The sequence below is a fragment of the Chlorocebus sabaeus genome, chromosome 14 (assembly GCF_047675955.1).
Source record: "Chlorocebus sabaeus isolate Y175 chromosome 14, mChlSab1.0.hap1, whole genome shotgun sequence".
Lineage (NCBI taxonomy): Eukaryota > Metazoa > Chordata > Mammalia > Primates > Cercopithecidae > Chlorocebus > Chlorocebus sabaeus.
The window spans coordinates 27,685,531-27,706,792 of record NC_132917.1 but is presented as its reverse complement, the minus strand read 5'-3'; the positions used below and the strand labels follow the sequence as shown (position 1 = coordinate 27,706,792).

The window sequence follows — 21,262 nt, the reverse complement described above, 5'->3', positions numbered from 1 at the left end:
CCTAAGTTCCTCCACATGACCCATGGCTCTGCCACTCTGTGCTGCCTCTCCCACTCTCTGAAGCTCCAAACACTGCTTCCATGGTACATGCTTCCCTCAGATCAGTGTCTTCCTTTCAACTTATTATCCTGATAGTGCTTCAGCTCCACAAATTGTTTCTGGCTCCCACAGGACCCTCTGATTTGGCCTGTCCCTCACCCAGCATTTCCCACAAGAGAAGAAAGTAGGGCAAAAATTATGAGAAACAATGTTTATATCTTAAATTAGCCAAGTTCTTTTTTTCAGCAAACAGCCAATGTTGGTGAAGATATAATTTCATGGATCTTTTTACCCATAGAATTGTAAACTCATACAAGTAGTTTAACTATATGCATGTGTGTGTGTGTGTGTGTGTGTGTGTGTGTGTGTTTGTGTGTGTGTGAGACAGAGAGAGAGAGAGAGTTTTAGAAATGTTTATTCTCAATGCCCCTAGAAATCTTATTTCTGGGAATCCAGCTAATCTGCAAATAACTAAAAATAAGGGGGGGGGGGGAACTTTATAGATAGAAATACACATAGAGTCATTTGTAATATTGTGAAACTGCAAACAATCTAGACACCTGATAATAAGAATTGTTTTAAAAACTGTTAATGTAATTCAAATAAATAATCTGCAACTGTTTCTATACTATTACAGTATGTTTATAATAGTATTATATATAATTGTATAAACAATTTATACAATTTATACAATTATATATAATTGTATGTAATAGTATTATATATAATTGTATAAACAATTACAATAGCACATAAACAACTGCAATAGCACAGAAAATACTTTTGTTAAAATATTAAATGAGGAGAGACACAAATCTGCATACACATTATGATTACAATTTGGCTATCCCCATCCTCTCCCAACCTTCCATAGCAAAAACCATCTATACATGGAAAATTTATTGGCAGAAATGTTAATAACTGAAATCCAGAGTTGGAAGCTATTTAAAAGAGTTTTTTTCTTCTTCCTGTTTTTCTGTGTTTTCCAAATTTTCTGAGTGTATATACATGTATATGGATGTATGTATACATAAGACATGAACATACTTTCATAATGGAAATATAACTTTTAAGAAAACATAATAGCATACTTCACATATTTTATTTCACACTTCACATATTTCATTTCAAACTTTTTCAATCTCAAAGTTTAAGAAATTCCATTTGTCATTTTTACATTTTATAAGGTCAGACTCCAATTGTCTTTTCTAAACAACTAAAAAAGTTAGCCAGTGCCATAACCTTCTGGAAAACAAATCTTGCATCATTTAGCCCTAAATACATATGCTTCAAGTAACTTTGAATTTACTATTTCTTAAATTCTGAGCCTCGTGGAACATTTTCAGAAAGCGAATGCAACATGCTAAAGTGTAGTGGTCACAGTTGAAGCAGTTTATTGTGCCTTCCTTAGCCAAAACTCTTGTGTTGCATTCATCTAAATGCAAAGTCTTACTAAGCAAAAAACAAATTTGGAGGCATCACATTACCCAACTTCAAACTATACTATAAGGTCATAGTCACCAAAACAGCATGTTACTGGTATAAAAATAGGCACATAGGCCAATGGAACAGAATAGAGAACTCAGAAACAAAGCCAAATACTTACAGCCATTTGATCTTCAACATAGCAAACAAAAACATAAAGTGAGGAAAGGACATCCTATTCAACAAATGGTGCTGAAATAATTGGCAAGCCACCTGTAGAAGAATGAAACTGGATCCTCAGCTCTCACCTTATATGAAAATCAACTCAAGATGGATGAAAGACTGAAATCCAAGACCTGAAACCATAAAGATTCTATAAGATAACATAGGAAAAACCCTTCTAGACACTGGCTTAGGCAAAGACTTCATGACCAAGAATCCAAAAGCAAATGAGACAAAAACAAAGATAAACAGGTGGGACTTAATTAAACTAAAAAGCTTCTGCACAGCAAAAGAAACTATCAGCAGAGTAAACAGACAACCCATAGAGTGGGAGAAAATCTTCACAATCTATACATCTGACAAACAACTAATATCCAGAATCTACAAAGGACTCAAACATATCGGCAAGAAAAAAACAAATAATCTTATTAAAAAGTAAGACACATGCACACCTATGTTTATTGCAGCACTATTTACAATAGCAAAGACTTGGAACCAATCCAAATGCCTATCAGTGATAGACTGGATAAAGAAATATGGCACATATATACCATGGAATACTATGCAGTCATAAAAAAGAATGAGTTCATGTCCTTTTCAGGGACATGGATGAATCTGGAAGCTATCATTCTCAGAAAGCTAACAGGAACAGAAAATCAAACACAGCATGCTCACGCTCATTAAGTGGGAATTGAACAATGAGAACATATGGACACAGGGAGAGGAACATCACACACCAGGGCCTGTCAGGGGTTGGGGGGTAAGGGAAGGGAGAGCATTAGGACAAATACATAATGCATGCAGGCCTTAAAACCTAGATGATGGTTTGATAGATGCAGCGAACTACCCTGGCTCATATATACCTATGTAACAAACCTGCACGTCCTGCACATGTATCCCAGAACTTAAAGTAAAATTTTTTAAAAAGTGGACTAAGGACATGAACGGACAATTCTCAGAAGAAGATATACAAATGGCCAACAAGCATTTGGAAAAATGCTAACATCACTAATTATCAGGGAAATGCAAATCAAAACCATAATACAATACCACCTCACCCTGCAAGAATGGCCAAAATCAAAAACCAACAGATGGCGTGGATGTGGTGAAAAGGGAACACTTTGACATTGTTGATAGGAATGTAAACTAGTACAACCACTATGGAAAACAGTGTGGAGATTCCTTAAAGAACTGAAAGTAGATCTACCTTTTGATCCAGCAATTGCACTACTAGGTATCCACCCAGAGGAAACATTATATGAAAAAGATACTTGCACACGCATGTTTACAGCAGCACAATTTGCAATTGCAAAAATGGGGAACCAGCCCAAATATCAATCAACAAGTGGATAAAGAAAATGTGTATATATATGTATATATACACACACACATACACACACACACACACATATATGAAAACTACTGAGTCATAAAAAGTAATGAAATAATGGCATTCACAGCAACCTGGATGGAACTGGAGACTATTACTCTAAGTGAAGTAACTCAGGAATAAAAAAACAAACATCATATGCTCTCACATGTGGGAGCTAAGAGCTACAAGGACACAAAGGTATAAGAATGAGGACACAAAGGTATAAGAATGACATATTGGACTTTGGGGACTCAGGAAAGGGTGAGGGTGGCATGAAATAAAAGACCACACATTGGGCACAGCGTACACTGCTGGGGTGATGGATGCACCAAAATCTCAGAAATTATCACTAAAGAACTTATTCATATAACCAAATACCACCTGTTTCCCAAAACCTACTGAAATACAAAAATTAAAAATTAAAAAAAAAACCTGTATACAAATGTTCATAGTAGCATTATTCCTAATAGATAAAAAGTACAAACAACCCAAATGTCCATCAACTAACGTATGAATAAATACAATATGTACATACATACAATGGAGTATCACTCCACAATAAAAAGAAAGGAAATACTGATTCATGCAATGACAGGGATCAACCTTGAAACATTAAGCTGTGCAAGAAGGCAGACCTAAAGGCCACACATTGTATGAATCCATTTATACAAAATGTCTAGAAAAGCCAAATCTACAGGGATAGACTGTAAATTAGTGGTTGCCTAGGGCTGGGGACTTGGGGGGAAATGAGAACTGCTAATGGGCACATGGTTTCTTTTTGGGAATGATTAAAATGTTCTAAATTCACTATGGTAATTGATGACTGCACGACTCTGTGGATATACTAAAAACAACTGAATTTTATATTTCAAATGGATGAGTTATATATCAATTAGATCTCAATAATGCTGTTAAAAAAGAAAAAAATCTTTCTACAACATAGAAAGTAATAGTGCATTAGGGAAATTCTAATTTTAAACTTCTAATGTCTATAATCATGAATAAATTATATGGAATATGCAGAAAAAATAAAAATAAATGGCAAGTCTTAGGAAATCACCAATAACATTTTACATTCCTAACAAAACTGGAACTGAACAAGCACGATGTTTTTAAATGTCACTCCATCTGGAGAACACTATTGACCTATTTGTAAGAGGATCAAGTATTATCAACAATAAGTGTTTATACTGTACATTTTGTTAAGTATATATAATTCCTTTAATATATCATCTAAAACAATTGAAATGAAATCATTTTAAACATATTTTCCTAATTTCTTCAAATATAACAAGTTACAAATTTTGAAAAGTCGAGTGGACATAACATGAATTTGAGGATGGGAGAAAGAGAAGCTGGATTAAGAAAAGCAAGTCTACTCCTTCTTCCATGTAACTACTGTTCAAATATTTATAGCCATATGGCAAACAAAAAAAGGTACCACAGCACTGCCAATCATATATATCCCTTATGGTTTTCACTTGCAGATTATATTTTGGGATTTTGTTCTTGAGAAGATTCAACTATTAAGAACAAAATGAAGTGGACACAAGAAAGAATATCATAGTAGTACCCTTCATTACTACAAACTGTAGCACACTCATAGAAATAAATATTGGTAAGGCAAAAAAAATTAAACAGGGTAGTTCTGTGATCCTCCATGGCTTTATTTTCAAATATTCTAAATAATTCTCTTCCCCCTTGTAAGCAGAGCCTATAGAGTCTGATGAGATTGTTGCTATGATGTTTGAAGTTGTTCATTACAGTCTAAAACACAGTGGATTCTGGGATGCACAGAAGCTAATCAGAAAGAAATGCACCTGCGGAGGGCCCACTTCGGCCGTTTCTCTGGCCAGGTTTCCCTCGGTGTGCAACTGTGCGCTCAGCCCAGCACCATGGGGAAGTGGGACAAATGGGTGGCCTAGATGCATCCAACAGCAATGGCAAGATCAAGGGGTTCAATCCAGTCTTCAGGGCCAACAATACAGGATTATCTTAATTGACCAAGGCCTACCTGGAAAGAAGTAAAAGAGCAACCAGAAAAGGAAAAGAAAGGCTCCAGGGCTTTGGCTGAATAAAATGAATGAGAACTGGAAGAAAGAACTAGAAAAACACAGGGGGAAATTGTTAAGTGGAAGTGAGAGCTCATCTAAAAAGCGACAGAGAAAGAAAAAAGAAAAAATCTGGTAGGTATTCATCTTCTTCTTCATCAAGCTCTGATTCTTCCAGCAGTTCTTCAGATTCTGAAGATAAGGATAAGAGACAAGGAAAACGGAGAAAGAGAAAGAAGAACCGTTCACATAAATCTTCTGAAAGGTCCAAATCAGAAACTGAATCAGACAGTAAGGATAGTTTTAAAAAGAAAAAGAAGTCAAAAGATGCCACTGAGAAAGAAAAGGACATTAAAGGACTCAGAAAAAAGAGAAAGATATACTCAGAAGACAAACCTTTATCATCAGAGTCCTTGTCAGAATCAGAGTATATTGAGGAGGTATGAGCAAAAAAGATGAAAAGCAGTGAAGAACAAGAAAAAGCAACAGAAAAAAAAAAAAAGAAAGAAAGAAAAAGAAGCATAAGAAACACAGTAAGAAGAAGAAAAAGAAGACTGCTAGTTAAAGTCCTGACTCACCATAACATTCAGAAAAATCAGGATTCCCTTATAAAGAAAGCACAATGTCTGAGGAAATTGCAACTGTGAAAACTACAACATATTTACTAAAATGCATGAATTTTCTTGTTTTTAGAATTATTCCTGGACTATTCAGTAGCCACTCAGATGCCACTGTGTGAAAGGGCCATAAATGTTGCCTGCTGCTTGAACATCTATTTTTTTCTCTTATAGCGCTTGATAACTCTGGGAGATAATACACTGCAGTCGTACTAGTGGTTAAGATATTTGGGAATAAAATCAATACTTTTGACTAGAAGTGTCTAAGGATAAACCAACCGAAATTGAATCTGGATACATCTTTAAGATGTGATCAGAAATGACCAGATGACTCTAGTTAAAATTTTTGAAGGAGGGATTACATTAATATTTCAAAACCCTTATTCTGTAAATAAGTGTATTTTAATTTTTTCCCCTTATATACTTTTATTTACCTGGGGAAGGAGGTTGGAGGGGGTGGTTTGCTCTCTCTTTAGCTAGCAGAATAGTGTGCCTTTGATCCTCACACATCCGTATTGTGGACACAGCAGCCATGCTTCACGGGGAGGTCAGAGCTGGCTACCAGCAGTCTTGCCCTTTACTGAGCTTAGTGTCATCCTTGGATGCTGTCATATGCTGCTTTGAGTGAACTAGAGAAACAGCCATTTGCAGCATGAGAAAGTCCCAAAAGCTCTGGGATTTACCTCCACTTCAATAATCATGAATATTTTTTAGCATTAGAATGTGTTATGCCATTTGAAATAATTTTGATTACACTTTGGCTTGGGAAAGGAATTATTTTAAATAGACACTGGTACTTTTTGAACTTGATAGCTAAGGATTCTAAAATGCATATTTTATACTAAGTTTTAACCAGTCAGGAAAATTTTATGTAACCAGTGATAGTTTATTTTTTGTATGAATTTTGTTTAGGCTGCAATGTTTAGCTTTTGTTAACTCCTCACTCTTGCTGTCTTAAGTTCATTACTATGTTTAACAACCTACTTGCCAAGATATTTAGCATGTAAAATGCAGGGTTTTGATTAAAAAAAAAAAAAAAAAAAAAAAAAAAAGCTTCATATTGAAGCTGAGACTTACCATAAACAAGTTGAGTGACAAAAAAAAAAAAAAGAAAAGAAAGAAATGCAAATATCTGCCATCCAAATGAATACCTAAGTAGACAGCAATAAATGGCCACTTCTGGGATTAATTTGGGCCAGTAAAAGTATTCCTAGAAACACAGGATAAGTCCTCACACTTACTTAGGAACTGTGTCTGACAAGTAAACTGAATGTACGCCAGTAAAACATGGTGATTTGCGACCTGTGTTTAGGGGCTTCTGGTGGAGCCAGAATTAGTCTGAACAGAAGGCACTTCAGACCTTCCAAACCCTGTTTCAACGAGAACATCTCTGTTCTTCTAGTTTTTGTTTTAGTTTGGCTTGGTTGGAGTTTTATCAAAAATGTTATTTGAAAAGAATCTTTTTTTGGAAAAATTGATCTAGTCCAATACACAGTGAATAGTTCAGTGAAATCTTAACTTTACCTCCGCCCATCCTATATGTGACTTTCATCTCAATACCAGAAGCCCTGCTAAGTGGAATCCGTAATCACAACATGGCCATGGAGGAACAGCATAGGATCTTCACAAAAACGTGCTAAAGAAAAGTATGTCCCTTTGTTTCTTTCCTTTCAGTTTTTGTTTTTAAGACTTTAGCCACAAATTATCAAATTAGTCAACAAATATGCAGCTCATGCTTGGAGTAAAAGGGATTTATCTTCTTAAATCCTACATATGTAGGATTTAACAATAAGCAGAGTGGAGCTGGCTGTTGCTCCAGAAAAACTCATCCATTTTTGGGAGTTTTTGGGAGCAGTCATGGAAGCCATGGAAGCTTCTGATTGTGGTTCTGCCCCTCCTTTATCTTGAGCTCTCCAAGGTTCTGATCTGCTTCTCAACCAACAACCAACTTCGCTCTTAGCCATGTGTACGCACGTGTGTGTGTGTGTGTGTGTGTGTGTGTGTCTGTCTGTCTGTCCTTCTAAAACAGCTATATATATATATATATATATATTTTTTTTTTTTTTTTGACTTGCAGGATAAAATCAATCAGACCATTCCCTGGCTTACAATCAATAAAATCTTCTAGCTACTTGTGGTAATGTGATCCTGATTCCCAGGTCAATACAGAACATGACAGTTATATATTCTTGAGGACGACATATGTCTTGGGCAAAATGCACAAATACCTTTGTAGCTGAAAAACCACTTTCCCACAAAAGTTTGTGATAGGACTGGTAAGACTCATAATGGAGAAAAAGCAAAATAGGAAATTGTAAGTCTGAACTTTTCAAAACGCCATTCAGTAGGCAGCCTCACTCAGTTGCTAGGTAAGCCAGACTTCCAATTAACAGGAATTCTAGGGCATGTTCAAATATCTATCAAGAGATGATCTACTGGTGGAATCTTACAAGAATTTATCATCTCAATTTTGTGCCAGGGTGTCAGAATCTTTCGAGGTGGCATACTTCACATGTCTAGTTTCCTCCACAGGCAAGTAGGCTTTAAACCTAAAACATGTAAAAGTATCCCAAAATGATACCTATGGCTCCATTGATAAAATTCAAAAGCCTGTAAAGTCCCTTCTTGCCCATCAGAAATTGCTATATAGATTACCTTTCAGTTCCTCTTAAAAGAAAGTGACCAGTATGCAGCCCCACTCCATCTTGAATTTCCACTTCAAATGAGTCTCTAGGATCACCCAGCTTATTTCCAACTTGTGTTTCTTTCTTAAGAACTGGGGATGGATAAATGGGAGGAAACAAAAGTGGGAGAGAAGTGGAGAGGGAAGAAATTTTAAACCACATCTCTTGATCCAATCTTCTTCATTTATTAAGAGAAAGAAAGTAGGCAGATTCCTTTCTATCTTGGAAACTCCCTCAAATAGGACAGGAATGAAACGAATACCCAAAGGAAAAGAATCTTAATTAGCCATTCTTCTAACTGTAAATACTTAGAGAATAAAAATAATGTATTTTCCAAAACACGTATTAGAGAACTAAGGCCAAGAACTAAGGCCAATAAAATTATTGAATATAAGCACTGTGAAGAGTACTAGAATAACTAATAACTAAATCTACTCTCTTTCTTCCACAGGTTTTGTCTTTATCCTCACAATTGTAAGGTAATAGCTTTTAAATACAAAATCAAATCTATTTGCGGCCAAAATGCTCAAGTTTTAAACCAGTGGTTTCTCAAAAATATATGAATTAATATTATTAGGACAAAATGTCAATGTAGGCTAAAATTTGATTTATGAATCCTAAACATTAAAACTATTTTTGTGGCCCTAGGTTGGCCGTGGCTCTGAAATGAATGTCACCATTTACCTTAGCTATTGATGCCACACACCTTCTCAATTAATGCTACTCAGAGTCAGAGAATGAAAGGCAATGGCAGAAAGGGAATTAGCAAATACGATTTCTAACTTAATTCAAATTGTTTTTCCTGGGGATGTATTTAAATTTTCCAGGTTGCTCGAATATCATCCAGGGATGTGATTTTGAAGGAGACAGCTTGTTACTGTTTTTCCTGGCTGTACTACAAGAAACAACAGTGTGAGCTTATTTTAAGTTAATGTGTGCTTCTGTGTTTCTTTACAAGAAATTAACTGCAATCATTTAGTTAAAGCAAACACTTTGTTAGTGTTACACTTTTCATCAGAAAATGTCTTCAGGAATTTTTCAAACTTAGAAAGTTAAGAATCCAAATTCCGTCCAAAGATTTTAAACTTGGAGCAAATTATTTAAATCACAATGAAAGATCTTTTAAGCTTAGTGACCCTCTGCTGGCACTGAATATTTTATAGCCATAGGGGACTCCTTTCCATTCTCCTAAATCAAGATAGTAACTTTTTTCCTGTCTCAGACGGCACCAGACCCCACAGTAGATTCTTCTTTCCTTCTGACTATGATAATCACAAAGAAACCCACAGGAATGGGCGGTATGGAACAAGAAGAGCAAACAGCTTCAACCAAGTTGTTATTTACAACTAGAGAAACATCTGCAGGCTCTGGCACCTGGTTGCAGACCTCTGCCCTAGATGACTTCCCTAGCGAGACTAGGCCCCTGGACTACAAGGATTTATATTATGTAACTGTTTCTCCTCACCTTAGCTGAGCTCCCTGGACTTTAGACCTGCAATATTTGCCAGACCCTCTTCCTCTTAGTCAAAATCCCAGTTACAGGCTTTCCTGGCCAGTGGTCTTAAAACCACCAATGTCCTAGTAACACCACTCATGTGCAAATGGGCAGATAAAACTCCAAATGAAAAGGAGACTACCCTAGGCTCTTTGGGTTGTAACAGCCACATGCAGCTATAAGAGCAAGAAAGAAAAAGCAAAGCGAAATAGACACTCAACTGAAGGAAAGCATATCCACAAAGCACAGCACATGGGATATTAAAGAGCTTTCAATGTCTTTACTCTTCCCTCTAAAAGCTCTATCTCTTATCCCCAGATCCATATAATATCCTTAGCCTAAACCTACATTTAGTAAACATCCATTGTTTCATGTCCAACATCCATTCCCCTCTTGCTGATAACATCAACCCAAATTTTGTTGGGGAGACTTCCCTTCCCCATTCTCAGGCATGAGTTTTGAGTGAGAACCTCCAGTTCTCTATAAGCTCTATAGGTCCTCACTATCTAACCCCATCAACATTGCCTATGCACTTAGCTCAATGTTTGCTTCAGCCATTGGATACATAACCAATCAAACCAAATGAGATAAATAAAGACATCAGCTGGGACTGCTGAGAAATAAAGGCTTACTTTCTTCCTATGATAGGATAATATAAAGTCTGAATTGTAGTAACAATTATTCATTTATGAGGGAAAAGACTTGTGAACCTGCACAGATATGGAGACTAAAAGTTAACACAATGAGAGGCAGAGCAGAGAAGAGAAGAAATGGGTAGAAACCAGGTCCTTAAATGACATTATTTCAGCCACTGGACCAAGCTTTGTCTGATGCTCAATTCTGGACTGTTGAGTTCTCTAAGCCAATTAATTCTCTTTATAGTTAAAGCCAGTTTGAATCAGGTTTCTGTCACTTAAAAAAAATGGAAAAAAAGAAAATTAAGAAAATAAAAGAGTGCTGACACACCACAATACCATTATCACCATTTTACCTCTTTAGGGGAAAGATCAGAGGAAGAGGCACATGAGCTCTTACCAGGCCATATAACTACTCAAGAGCACTTCAACCAAAAGTATGGATTTGGTGTGGGTTTTCTGCCAGAAACAAAAGTTGAGTAGCTTCCTACATTTATCTGCAGAAAAATCTACATAGAGAATTAATCTATTTCTACTAACCCAACAATGATTATAATGATTTTTCTTAAGGAAAAAATAAATAATAAGGAAATGAGGAAAAACAGAAACTATATTTTTGTATATTACAACTCATTCAATAAATTCAAGTTAAAATGGATCTGAAATAGGCATCTGAGATGTTCCCCATCCTACAGCTTTTCAAACACCAATAGGGTATTTGATTCAGTGGGTAATCAAGTGAAACTTATAAAAAAAAGCCAACAGTCCCACTGAAGGACGTAAAGGAGAAAAATGAACAACTGTTCCAGACTAAATAAGGACCCTTTGATTACTGACAAGTGTCTTTGATTACTGACATGCACACAATGAGCAGTACCCCAGCCCTTCTTTAGCACTGAGCTTAGACAGGAGGCCTTCGCTGGCTTTACGGTCCCTTAAACAGGAGATATTTTTACCTTTCCTCCACTTGACTGGAAATATTCAGCATGTACAAGCTGTCCTGTGGTATCATATGAATGCTGGCTCCATGCCACACTGGAAATGTGTGCCTCTGGCCAGTAAACATTTACATCTTTTGTACACATTCTCTCTCCAGGAGACTTAAAATGGGTCCCCAGAAGGCAGCCATGGTGACTGCCTTCAAACCATTTATCAACTTAGCAATACACAATGATTATTGTTTCATCAACTGTCACTTCCTTAAACTACTGCCATCCGTCTCTAGCCCCTAAACCCATTCCTCACCAGTTCTTTCAAAATTGTGGTGCTTCTCAAAGTCAACTAAATAAAAGCATCTGTTTCAAATGGTACCATCCAAACAGCCTTCCCTGGGTCTCAGGATAAATAATCATGAAGACATACTCTCTCCAACGAAGTGCTTCACAAACCTTAACAAAACCGTAACATCCCAAGCTGCCAATTTCTCCTGCCATCAACTAACTCATCGTCGAACACACTAGGTTTCTTTTTATTAATAAAGAGCATTTTACTTTTTAAAAAATCCCTTGATAGAAGGCTGTCAATATGCAATCTTCATTAACCAGGGAAGCCTGATTTTTCCCTACAAGTATATGAACCTTTCCTACCTACTACCCTAGCTTCCACACTGGCTATCATCAGAATAACTGTGGAAGCATCCTAAAAAGACAGAGTATCAGATATAACCCTCTGATACACTGATCAAGTACACCTGGGGTGAGATCTGCTCCTTGGTCCTACATAATCTTTTCACGATTTTGGAGTCAGGTTCAGGCATTCAGATAGCAGACAAAACCCAGAACACTTAATTATTTTTCCAGTGAATTTTCTCATTGTGATTAAAGGCCCAAATAATTTCATATAACCTCGCTAGACCTTCACATAATCCATTGACTAAATGATGGTTAAAAGCTCCACTCACTAGAGCTTTCTACTAGTTGCCCCATATGTATTCCCAGGAAGTTACAGATTGTGTCTCCAGACCTCTGGTCTATTTCTAACAATGATTACCCCTGGAATCCAGAGCTGCCCATATGCAGGGGGGAAAAACATCTTCAACCAAGGAGAGCCAACATCACTCTTGCTCATTTCTGCTTCTCCTATAGTACTGAATTTTACTAAATTTGATCCTTTTATCTGCCTAGATCTGTAATATCACCCAGGCTCCCCCTGAGATCCCATCACCCCTGATTTAATGTCACTTGTGCCCTAGGGGGGAGAGTGCCAAATAGCTTACTCAATGGTGTGATCATTCTCAAATTGGACATATTTATTTGTGTTTAATTTTAAATCATCATCTTTTCTCTCAAATGTTTTTGTGATGGTTTCATTAAGATTAAGGAATTATGGAGCATTTGTAAATTGACCGCCTCAGCCTGCAGACATGCTTTCTTTGACCCACACAAATTTTTATTTGAAAATCTTTAAACAAAGCATACACACTTCAGCAGGTCACAATCCTCACCAATTCCAACTGTTTTATACCCACTTTTTCATTCATTTGTGTTACCTGGGTACACTTGACTGGCTCCTTCAGACATTTGAGCTCGTAGCCCCTGCTACAAATAAGATTATTGAGATTTTGGGGCATCTCCTAAAAAGACTATTTATTTCCTCTCATGGTCTCTTCATTTATGGTAGATGTATCAGGTGTTTATTGGTGTCATGTAAGCAAAAGAATAGCTGAAGTTTCTCAGTCATTGAAAATTAAAGATAAAAAGAAACCTCTCCTATTCGTTGCACCCACTAATGTTCATAAGAAATCGCTGAATGTCTAGGTAATATAGTTACTTCATATCACTCGCCTTCTATGAGATTATAAAGTATGGGAGAACAGGAACAGTATCTTACTCATCTCTATGCAAATACTGTGTTAGACATTATGGGTTATTCAAAGTGGGCACTCAAACTATTTTTCAAGTGAATGATCACCACTATTCAACTCATTATAAACAAAATTAGGTATATTAAAGATCCAAAACATTTTCCAGGGTCAATAAAGATACTGGCTACTGGGAGCCAAGTTAATCTGTGGTTATTAGCAGAAGTAGACAAAAGAAAATTGGAGAGCAATTCTGAAAATACAATATGCAATATGACTAATTACAGTCATCAATCACAAAAGTTTGAACAATCTGAAAAATAGTATCTTAAAAGCATTCTAAGACATGATTTCTTTCCAAAGGCTAACACACTTAAAATAAGAATGTACAAGCCTGTAATCCCAGCACTTTGGGAGGCCGAGACGGGCGGATCACGAAGTCAGGAGATCAAGACCATCCTGGCTGACATGGTGAAACCCCGTCTCTACTAAAAAATACAAAAAACTAGCCGGGCCAGGTGGCAGGCGCCTATAGTTCCAGCTACTCAGGAGGCTGAGGCAGGAGAATGGCGTAAACCTGGGAGGCAGAGCTTGCAGTGAGCTGAGATCCGGTCACTGCACTCCAGCCTGGGCGACAGAGTGAGACTCCATCTCAAAAAAAAAAAAAAAGAATGTAAAAGTAGTTATAAAAATGAAATGAAATTATTATGGCTCAATAGACAAGGTCTAAGGCATACAAAATAGCACATTAAATCAGTTCCCAGTTCATAAAACCTGTATGTGATGTTGATCTTCCTGTTTTTCATAAACCTTATAATTGTGCTTCCAGAAAGCTACCAAGCATCTGCCTCTATGTAGCTAATTCTTTTAATCTTGGAGCTCTAACAAGGAAATAGAGAGTATACTGTGCCAGGATCACTATCTTCTCCAGCCAAAAGCATTATGTCTTGGAGCCAATTTCCTCTTGGTAAATTTTGATCAAATTCCTTCCATTTGCAGCTTCCTTAGTACTGGTAATGGCTGCACATGTCACAAGTTGATATATATATATGTGTTTAACAATATACATTATAAATGTAATAATATGTACACCTGTGCACATGAGTAAATACAAGTCTATGTATGCAGCCACACATATATATGTATCCATAGTGGTTCCTGTCTCTTTATGTGATTCTTTGTGACTACCATCTAGGCTTTCTTAATCCAGTGAAAATCCTCTGGTAACAAACATTACTTTGGAACTCTGCATTAATCAACTCTGCTATACTGCTACAATATAATGATAATTAAGGTTAATAATAATTCTGATTCTATAAAGTCTCTTAAATGCTTCCAAACAATCAAAAAAAAAAGATCAAATTATGTTCTACTTTTAGTGTGAGGGGTATTTTATTTTAAAAATCAATTATTTTAAAAGAACTGGTGGTCCATATATAGCTTATATAGTATATTTTTATGAGTCTGAATATTGAATTAATCAGTATATCTTATTTCCCTACTACTCTCAATACAGAAGAATTTCTGTAATTTTTATATATGACACCTAACATTAATATGCACACATTAAATATATCATACACAGGGGTGACAGATTAACCAGATCACCATATTTTTCAACTACAATGTGTAGTTCCTTAATCCTTCAAGTGCTAAACTAAACTGTTAACTCTCTAGTTGCTCCTGTTATTGTTCAAAATAAAGCATATTTAGTATAATTCACTTTACTTGATGAACAGGGGTCATTCTTGTAAGAACAGATAGCCACTTTTTAAAAAGAGTGATATAGTTAGGGACGTTTTAGGTGAATAGGCTACCTGTCCTTAAAATAAATGACACCAGGATACTGTACCTTTACAACCCTTGTTGCTTTTGATAGTTCTTTTCTACTTGCTATACACATATTTGTCTCATTTTGCTATAACTAATGTCACTGCAAATTCTAATCTTCAGTCAGGCATTATACACAATTATCTAAATAAAATCTAAAGATGCCTCTCTATGTCGTGTATAAAATAAAGCACATAGTCCTTATTTCAGCTATTTCACAAAATTTAGAAACCAGGATGGTAGGGGAAACCAGGGTTACTTTTGGTTTGTGACTATGGACCAAGTAATTTAAGGTGCAAGAAATTTGGGACATATATCCAACTACCAATTTATACGAACTGCAGAGGAACAAAGGAACATGTTAAACTATACCACAGAGACACAATCAGCACAATCTAGTCTGTGGTAATTTTCTAGGACAAATGGCCCTGTTTCTGCAGCTATAAATTGCAAAAAAGGGAAAAAAAAAAAAGATGGAGAAAACCAGTAAGTTAAAAAAGACTTGACATAACAATTAATCGCAATGCATAGATCTTAATTCAAACAATTAGGAATTTGAACAGTGACTGGTTATTTGATGACGCTAGGGAATTACTGTCAATTTGTTCAGATAAGATAATGGTATTTTGGTTATGCTTTTTAAAAGATTTATCTTTTTGAGTATTATACTGAAATATTTACGGATGAAATGTCATAATATGTGGGGTTTCCTTCAAACTACGATGCTAGGCAGTAAGTGAATAGGAGTATAGATGAAACAAGATTATGACGTGGCAATTATTGAAATGAGATCCATGGGGATTCATTACACAATACTCCAAAATAGAAAGCTTTTCAAATAAGAGAATTCTACAGTTGTAATTAATTTTGTTGTTTTCATTTCTGAAAATTATACCTAAGAATTATGATTGGATTTCTAAAATGGCTAGTTACAAATTTATAGCCATGACATGATGCTAACAGTTAAAGAAGGTATGCAATTAATCAATTGTTTAATCTGGCTTAAAATTTTATCAATTTTCAAAACTTCCTTAGTCCTTTATTCTAAAGGTTATAAACATTTTAAAATGCATTATTTCCTTGACAAAGAAAAATTTCACCGGGCATGTTGCAAAATAGCACAAAAATTTTTATCTCAAATTTAACACTTATAAATTTAAAAGTCCAAAAAATACTAATAAAACAAAAGAAATGGACTTAAAGCTCTCTTCAAGAAGTCAAAATCCTTAGGTTAACAGACAGTATTTCAATTATTTACGTTTAGTATGAAAAGGCTGACAATTACTATTACAGATTTTCTAATTCAGTAAAACACAACTAAGGTTGTCTATTTGTATTCACTATGAACTAGACAAGATACATACATAACATAAATCTACAGCTAATTCCAGAATTATTTCTATTCAGTTCTATTCATATAGCAATAAAAACATATGAACGCAAAAGTTTGAAATAGTTATCTTTTCCTGACTTGAAAATGCTTTTAATTTAATCTGTATAGATTTACTGATTTTGGAGTAGAAACTAGATAGTAGTTGAAAGTAAAATAAATGGTTAACTAATACATTAAATTAGTTTTAAATTAAAGTCAAATCTCATTGAGACACATTTTGCTTTTTAAAAATAATTCCCAGAGGTGCTAACTAGGCTAAAGTTCATGTTAACCTTGGAAACATCTTCAAATTACTAAAATAAACAAGTCTTTTAAAAATGTATCTTTAAGTCAGGCATAGAAGCGTGGTCCCAGCTACTCAGGAGGCTGAGGTGGGATCACCTAAGCCCAGGAAGTCGAGGCAGCAGTGGGCTGTGATTGTGCCACGGCACCTCCAGCCTAGGCAACAGAGTGAGATCCCATCTCTTAACAACAAAAAAAGTATCTTTAAAAATTATACATAATTGTTATGTCAATTAGTGTTTGTGCAAATTAATTTTTTAACCTCCTAAAGAACCACCCCCCTTTTATTTTAAAAAGTGACTGATAACCTCTAATAAACTATTTTAGATACTTTAAGTAATTAGCTGTCCTTCTTTTAAAAATTCTATAATAATCCAGACTTTACTTTTCAATTTGGCTTCTTCATAAATGTTCTTGAAACATATTCAAGAAACTGTGTTCAATGTGTTGAATGTTTTGTTTATAATAATGTTGTACTTCTATTTTTATAATCCTACCTACTTAAAAACATTCTTAAAATGTATACAAGATCTACTGAGTCATTGTCAATTCAAGGCTAGAAACCATCCTGTGGTTAAAGGATTACATCAAACCAGTGTAAGGGCTGAGCTGGCGTTTTCCTTTACAGGTTTAAATAGCTTGGCTCTCCAAAGCTTGTGTGGGGGCTGCCGTTTGGCATAAAATTCTCAGCAGGATGCAGATAATTTCTCTGAAAAATGTTTTTTAATGGCTAAGGGTTTTTTTTTTTTTTTTTTTTTTGCTTTTTAAAAATGTTAGAGAAAACATATATTAGAACCAGATTCAAAATTTATGAGACTCTTCCTCTGTAATGTGCCCATTCCTGTAGATAACCCAAGTACAGCAGAGCAATCCCAATCCTAAAGACTTTAGTAAGCACAAAACCTCATTTCTATATGAGTTGAAAGATAAGTGCAAAAGTCAAAACCAACTGCTTCAATTATAAAGATAAACTTACGGCTTCTTTGAAAATACATCTATGTGCCAAGTTCTCTCTGGTAATGATTATACGTTGCCCTTAGTCATTTTGGCCTCCACACCTCTGGTTTTCTTTCCATTTTTACATTCAAATATTACTGTCTTTATTCCCTAAAATGGCCTTGTGAGATAGGTACTTATCAGTTTTATCAATAAATAAATACATAGACCCAGCATAACCCACTTACAAATCAATAGAACTAAGTCTAGAATTCCGATCTGTCTCGCCTGTATTCATTTTCAATACCTGTAGTTCTCAACTCTGGCTATAACACTAGAATTGGCTTTGTTTGTTGTTTTTGAGACAGGGTCTCACTCTGTTGCTCAAGCTGGAGTGCTGTGGTACAATCTCAGCTCACTGCAGCCTCAACCTCCCTGGCTCAAACAATTCTCCCACTTCAGCCTCCCAAGTAGCTGCAATTACAGGTGCACACCACCATGCCTGGCTAATTTTTGTGTTTTTTTTTTTTTTGTAGTGACAAGGTTTTGCCATGTTGCCCAGCCTTAGAATTGGCTTTCTAAAACCACTGATGCCTAGGTTCTACCTCAGACTAAATAAATAAATTGAAATCTTTGGGAGGTACGATCCAGCAATAGAGTGCTATTCCTGATTTCCCCATGAAATAATCATAGCACCACACAGCAATACAAGAAGAGAAATGCAGAAAGCAGGATGGCAGACATGGTCAACATTAAATTATCTACTTGCAAAGCCAAGCTTTAATGTCATTTTCTTTTTTCACCCTTCGGTCACCCACTTCCCCACTCCCAAATCAGTAAACACCAAGAAGTCACATAATTTTAATATTTGCCTACATGAAGTATATTGGGAACATAAATCCTAATAACTACCAAAACGTATAAAACAATTCTAGCTAAAACACCCTCTAGATGATTTATAATTTTATACCCTCTTTAGCTACTGGCTCCCTTTATTATATTTTGTTGCCATTTACTCCTTTCTGCACCTCTATCTTCCAACTGAGGTTTTTGTCTTTCATCTCCCTGAAGAATTAGTAAAGGTTTGCTAATGACGAAGTCTCTGCTTTTGTTTACTTGAAAATGGATTTATTTCACTGAAATTAGTCAAGAATCTTTCTGCTAGGTATGGGATTTTAAACGGTTGTTTAGTTTATCACATTAAATATATCACTAAACTGTATTATATCTTCCATTAATGACATTAAGAAGTCAGCTAACAATCTAATGGTTGCTCTTTTCTTTTCTCTGGTTTTTTTGTTTGTTTGTTTGGTTTTTTTTAGGTTTTTCTCCTTGTCTTTGGTTTTCTGTAATTTGACATGACGTGTCTAGGAGTAAATTTCTTTGTAGATAGCCATCTTAGGATTAAGTGGACTACCTGAATCTGAGGAATTACATTGATTAACATTTATATGCTGAATATACTTAGCTCTTTTTTAAAAAAAAACTTTATTGTAAAATATAACAAATATATGGACAAGTTCACAAAACAAAAATGAATACCTTGATTAATAATAATCACAAAAACAACATCTGTGAAACAGATGGAGCATATGTGCAAAGCTAAGCTTATCAGCACATTCTATTCCCCAGAGCAATAATGTTTATGGATACAATGACCTATATGAGGTAAGTCAAGACAAGTCTCAATTCCAAGACTTTGTGATATCAGACTTTCTCTTCTTTGGAACTTGGTGTTGTGACGTTCACCTAGAAGTACTAGGAGATACTAGGAAGAGCCTAATAATAATATCAGCTTGAGCAGAAGGCAGAGCAAAGCCCTGATGACACTGTTTAAACCCTAAAACTATTCACACCCCCAAGCTAGTTCTTTCCCTGATCTTTACTGTTATATGAACCAATACATTCTTTTTTTTTTTTTACCTGTTTGATTGTATTTTCTGTCACTTGCATTTCATCATGTTCTAACTTCTACAATTCATCATGTGATTGCCTTTCCTGAAGTAATTTCTTCTTCATTTGAACTTTGTTATTACCTTTCCGATATAGTTTGAATATTTGTCCCCTCCAAGTCTCATGTTGAAATCTAACTCCCTGGAGGTGGGGCCTGGTGGGAGGTGTTTGGTGCATAGGGGTGGGTCTATCCTCATGGTAATGAGTGAGTTCTCACCCTGAATTCACATGAGATCTGATTGTTTGAAAAAGTGTAGTACACCCTCCTCTCTCTCTTGCTCCTGCTCTCACTATGTGACATGCCTACTTCCCATGTGCCTTCTGTCATGATTGTAAGATCCCTGAGGCTCTTTCCAGAAGCAGATGCCAGCACCATGTTTCCTGTACAGCCTGCAGAACTGTGAGCCCAAATAGACTACTTTTCTTTATAAATTACTCAGTCTTACATACTATTTAATAGCAACACAAGAACACACTTTCCTTTCTACCTTGTATCACAGTTCCAACCTGCCTTATAGCATAACTGTCTATAGCCATATTTTCCCCACTTCTAAAGTGTGAGCATGGAGCACAGTGCCTAAATATGAGGTATTCAATAAACAGGTATTGAAGAAACTGTGAACGCACCAATGAATCATTAATTTGTGTATCCCTTGTACCTAGTGCAAGCCTTAAATATTAAATAGACTCAATACATGTTTGTAGAAGGAATTAACTAACAAAAAGACAGGAATAATATCACAGGAAGGCAGACGTCAGTACATACACAAATGGGATCTTAAAATAATCCTTCCTGGTGACTAGAATGATCCATGTGGAAGTAGATAAGAGTTGAAGACATCAGTAAAATCATGTTTCCCTTAATATAGGTACAGATGGCTACACAGACAAATATTTATAGATAATGCACATTTCCTTGCTCTGTGAGCTGAAAGGACCTAAATAAAAGCAATGACATCCCAGTAGCAACAATCACACCTAGCACTCAGATCTTGGTTTCTAAGACCTTTCTCCAATAAAAAGGACAAGGGCTCCCTTGGAGAAATGACTGATACTAAGACTGGAGCAGGAAACTGACAAGATGAACCTAGATCATCTCATAGTGCCAGAAGGTAAGAAAATGCTACAAAAACACACACACACACACACACACATCTATAATGATGGGGGCATGTCAAAGGAATACAGGAACCAAGTGGAAGAACTTCCAATGGCCAAAGCTGGAAGAATTTGAATAACAAAATAAATAACATAGTATCGGACTGTAACCCAAAGTATAAAGTAAATATCTGCAAGTCCACACTGATGTAAATAAATGACTGAATAAATTAATAAATGGAGAGAATAGACAAATCTCCCATGCAGTAGAATTCCAAATAATTTATGCAGACACTGCCCTCAAAGAGGGCATAACTCCCCACTTCTGTGGGTTGCACACAGTAAGACCCTTCCATAGTAAAGTAATAAAAAGGGGAAAGAAAGAGTAGCTTTACAGTGTAGCAAACACTCCCTCAAGCCAAATGATTAA

At 35.8% G+C, this 21,262-nt stretch overlaps 1 protein-coding gene and 1 pseudogene across 7 annotated transcripts in view; one reads left to right on the top strand and one right to left on the bottom strand.

The window, feature by feature from the left end:
* Positions 1–21,262, bottom strand: part of BABAM2 (BRISC and BRCA1 A complex member 2) — a 452,593-nt gene that overhangs the window by 317,814 nt on the left and 113,517 nt on the right. The gene's annotated exons all lie outside the window — the stretch shown is intronic.
* On the top strand, positions 4,383–6,694 carry LOC103220579 (protein FAM133B pseudogene; annotated as a pseudogene).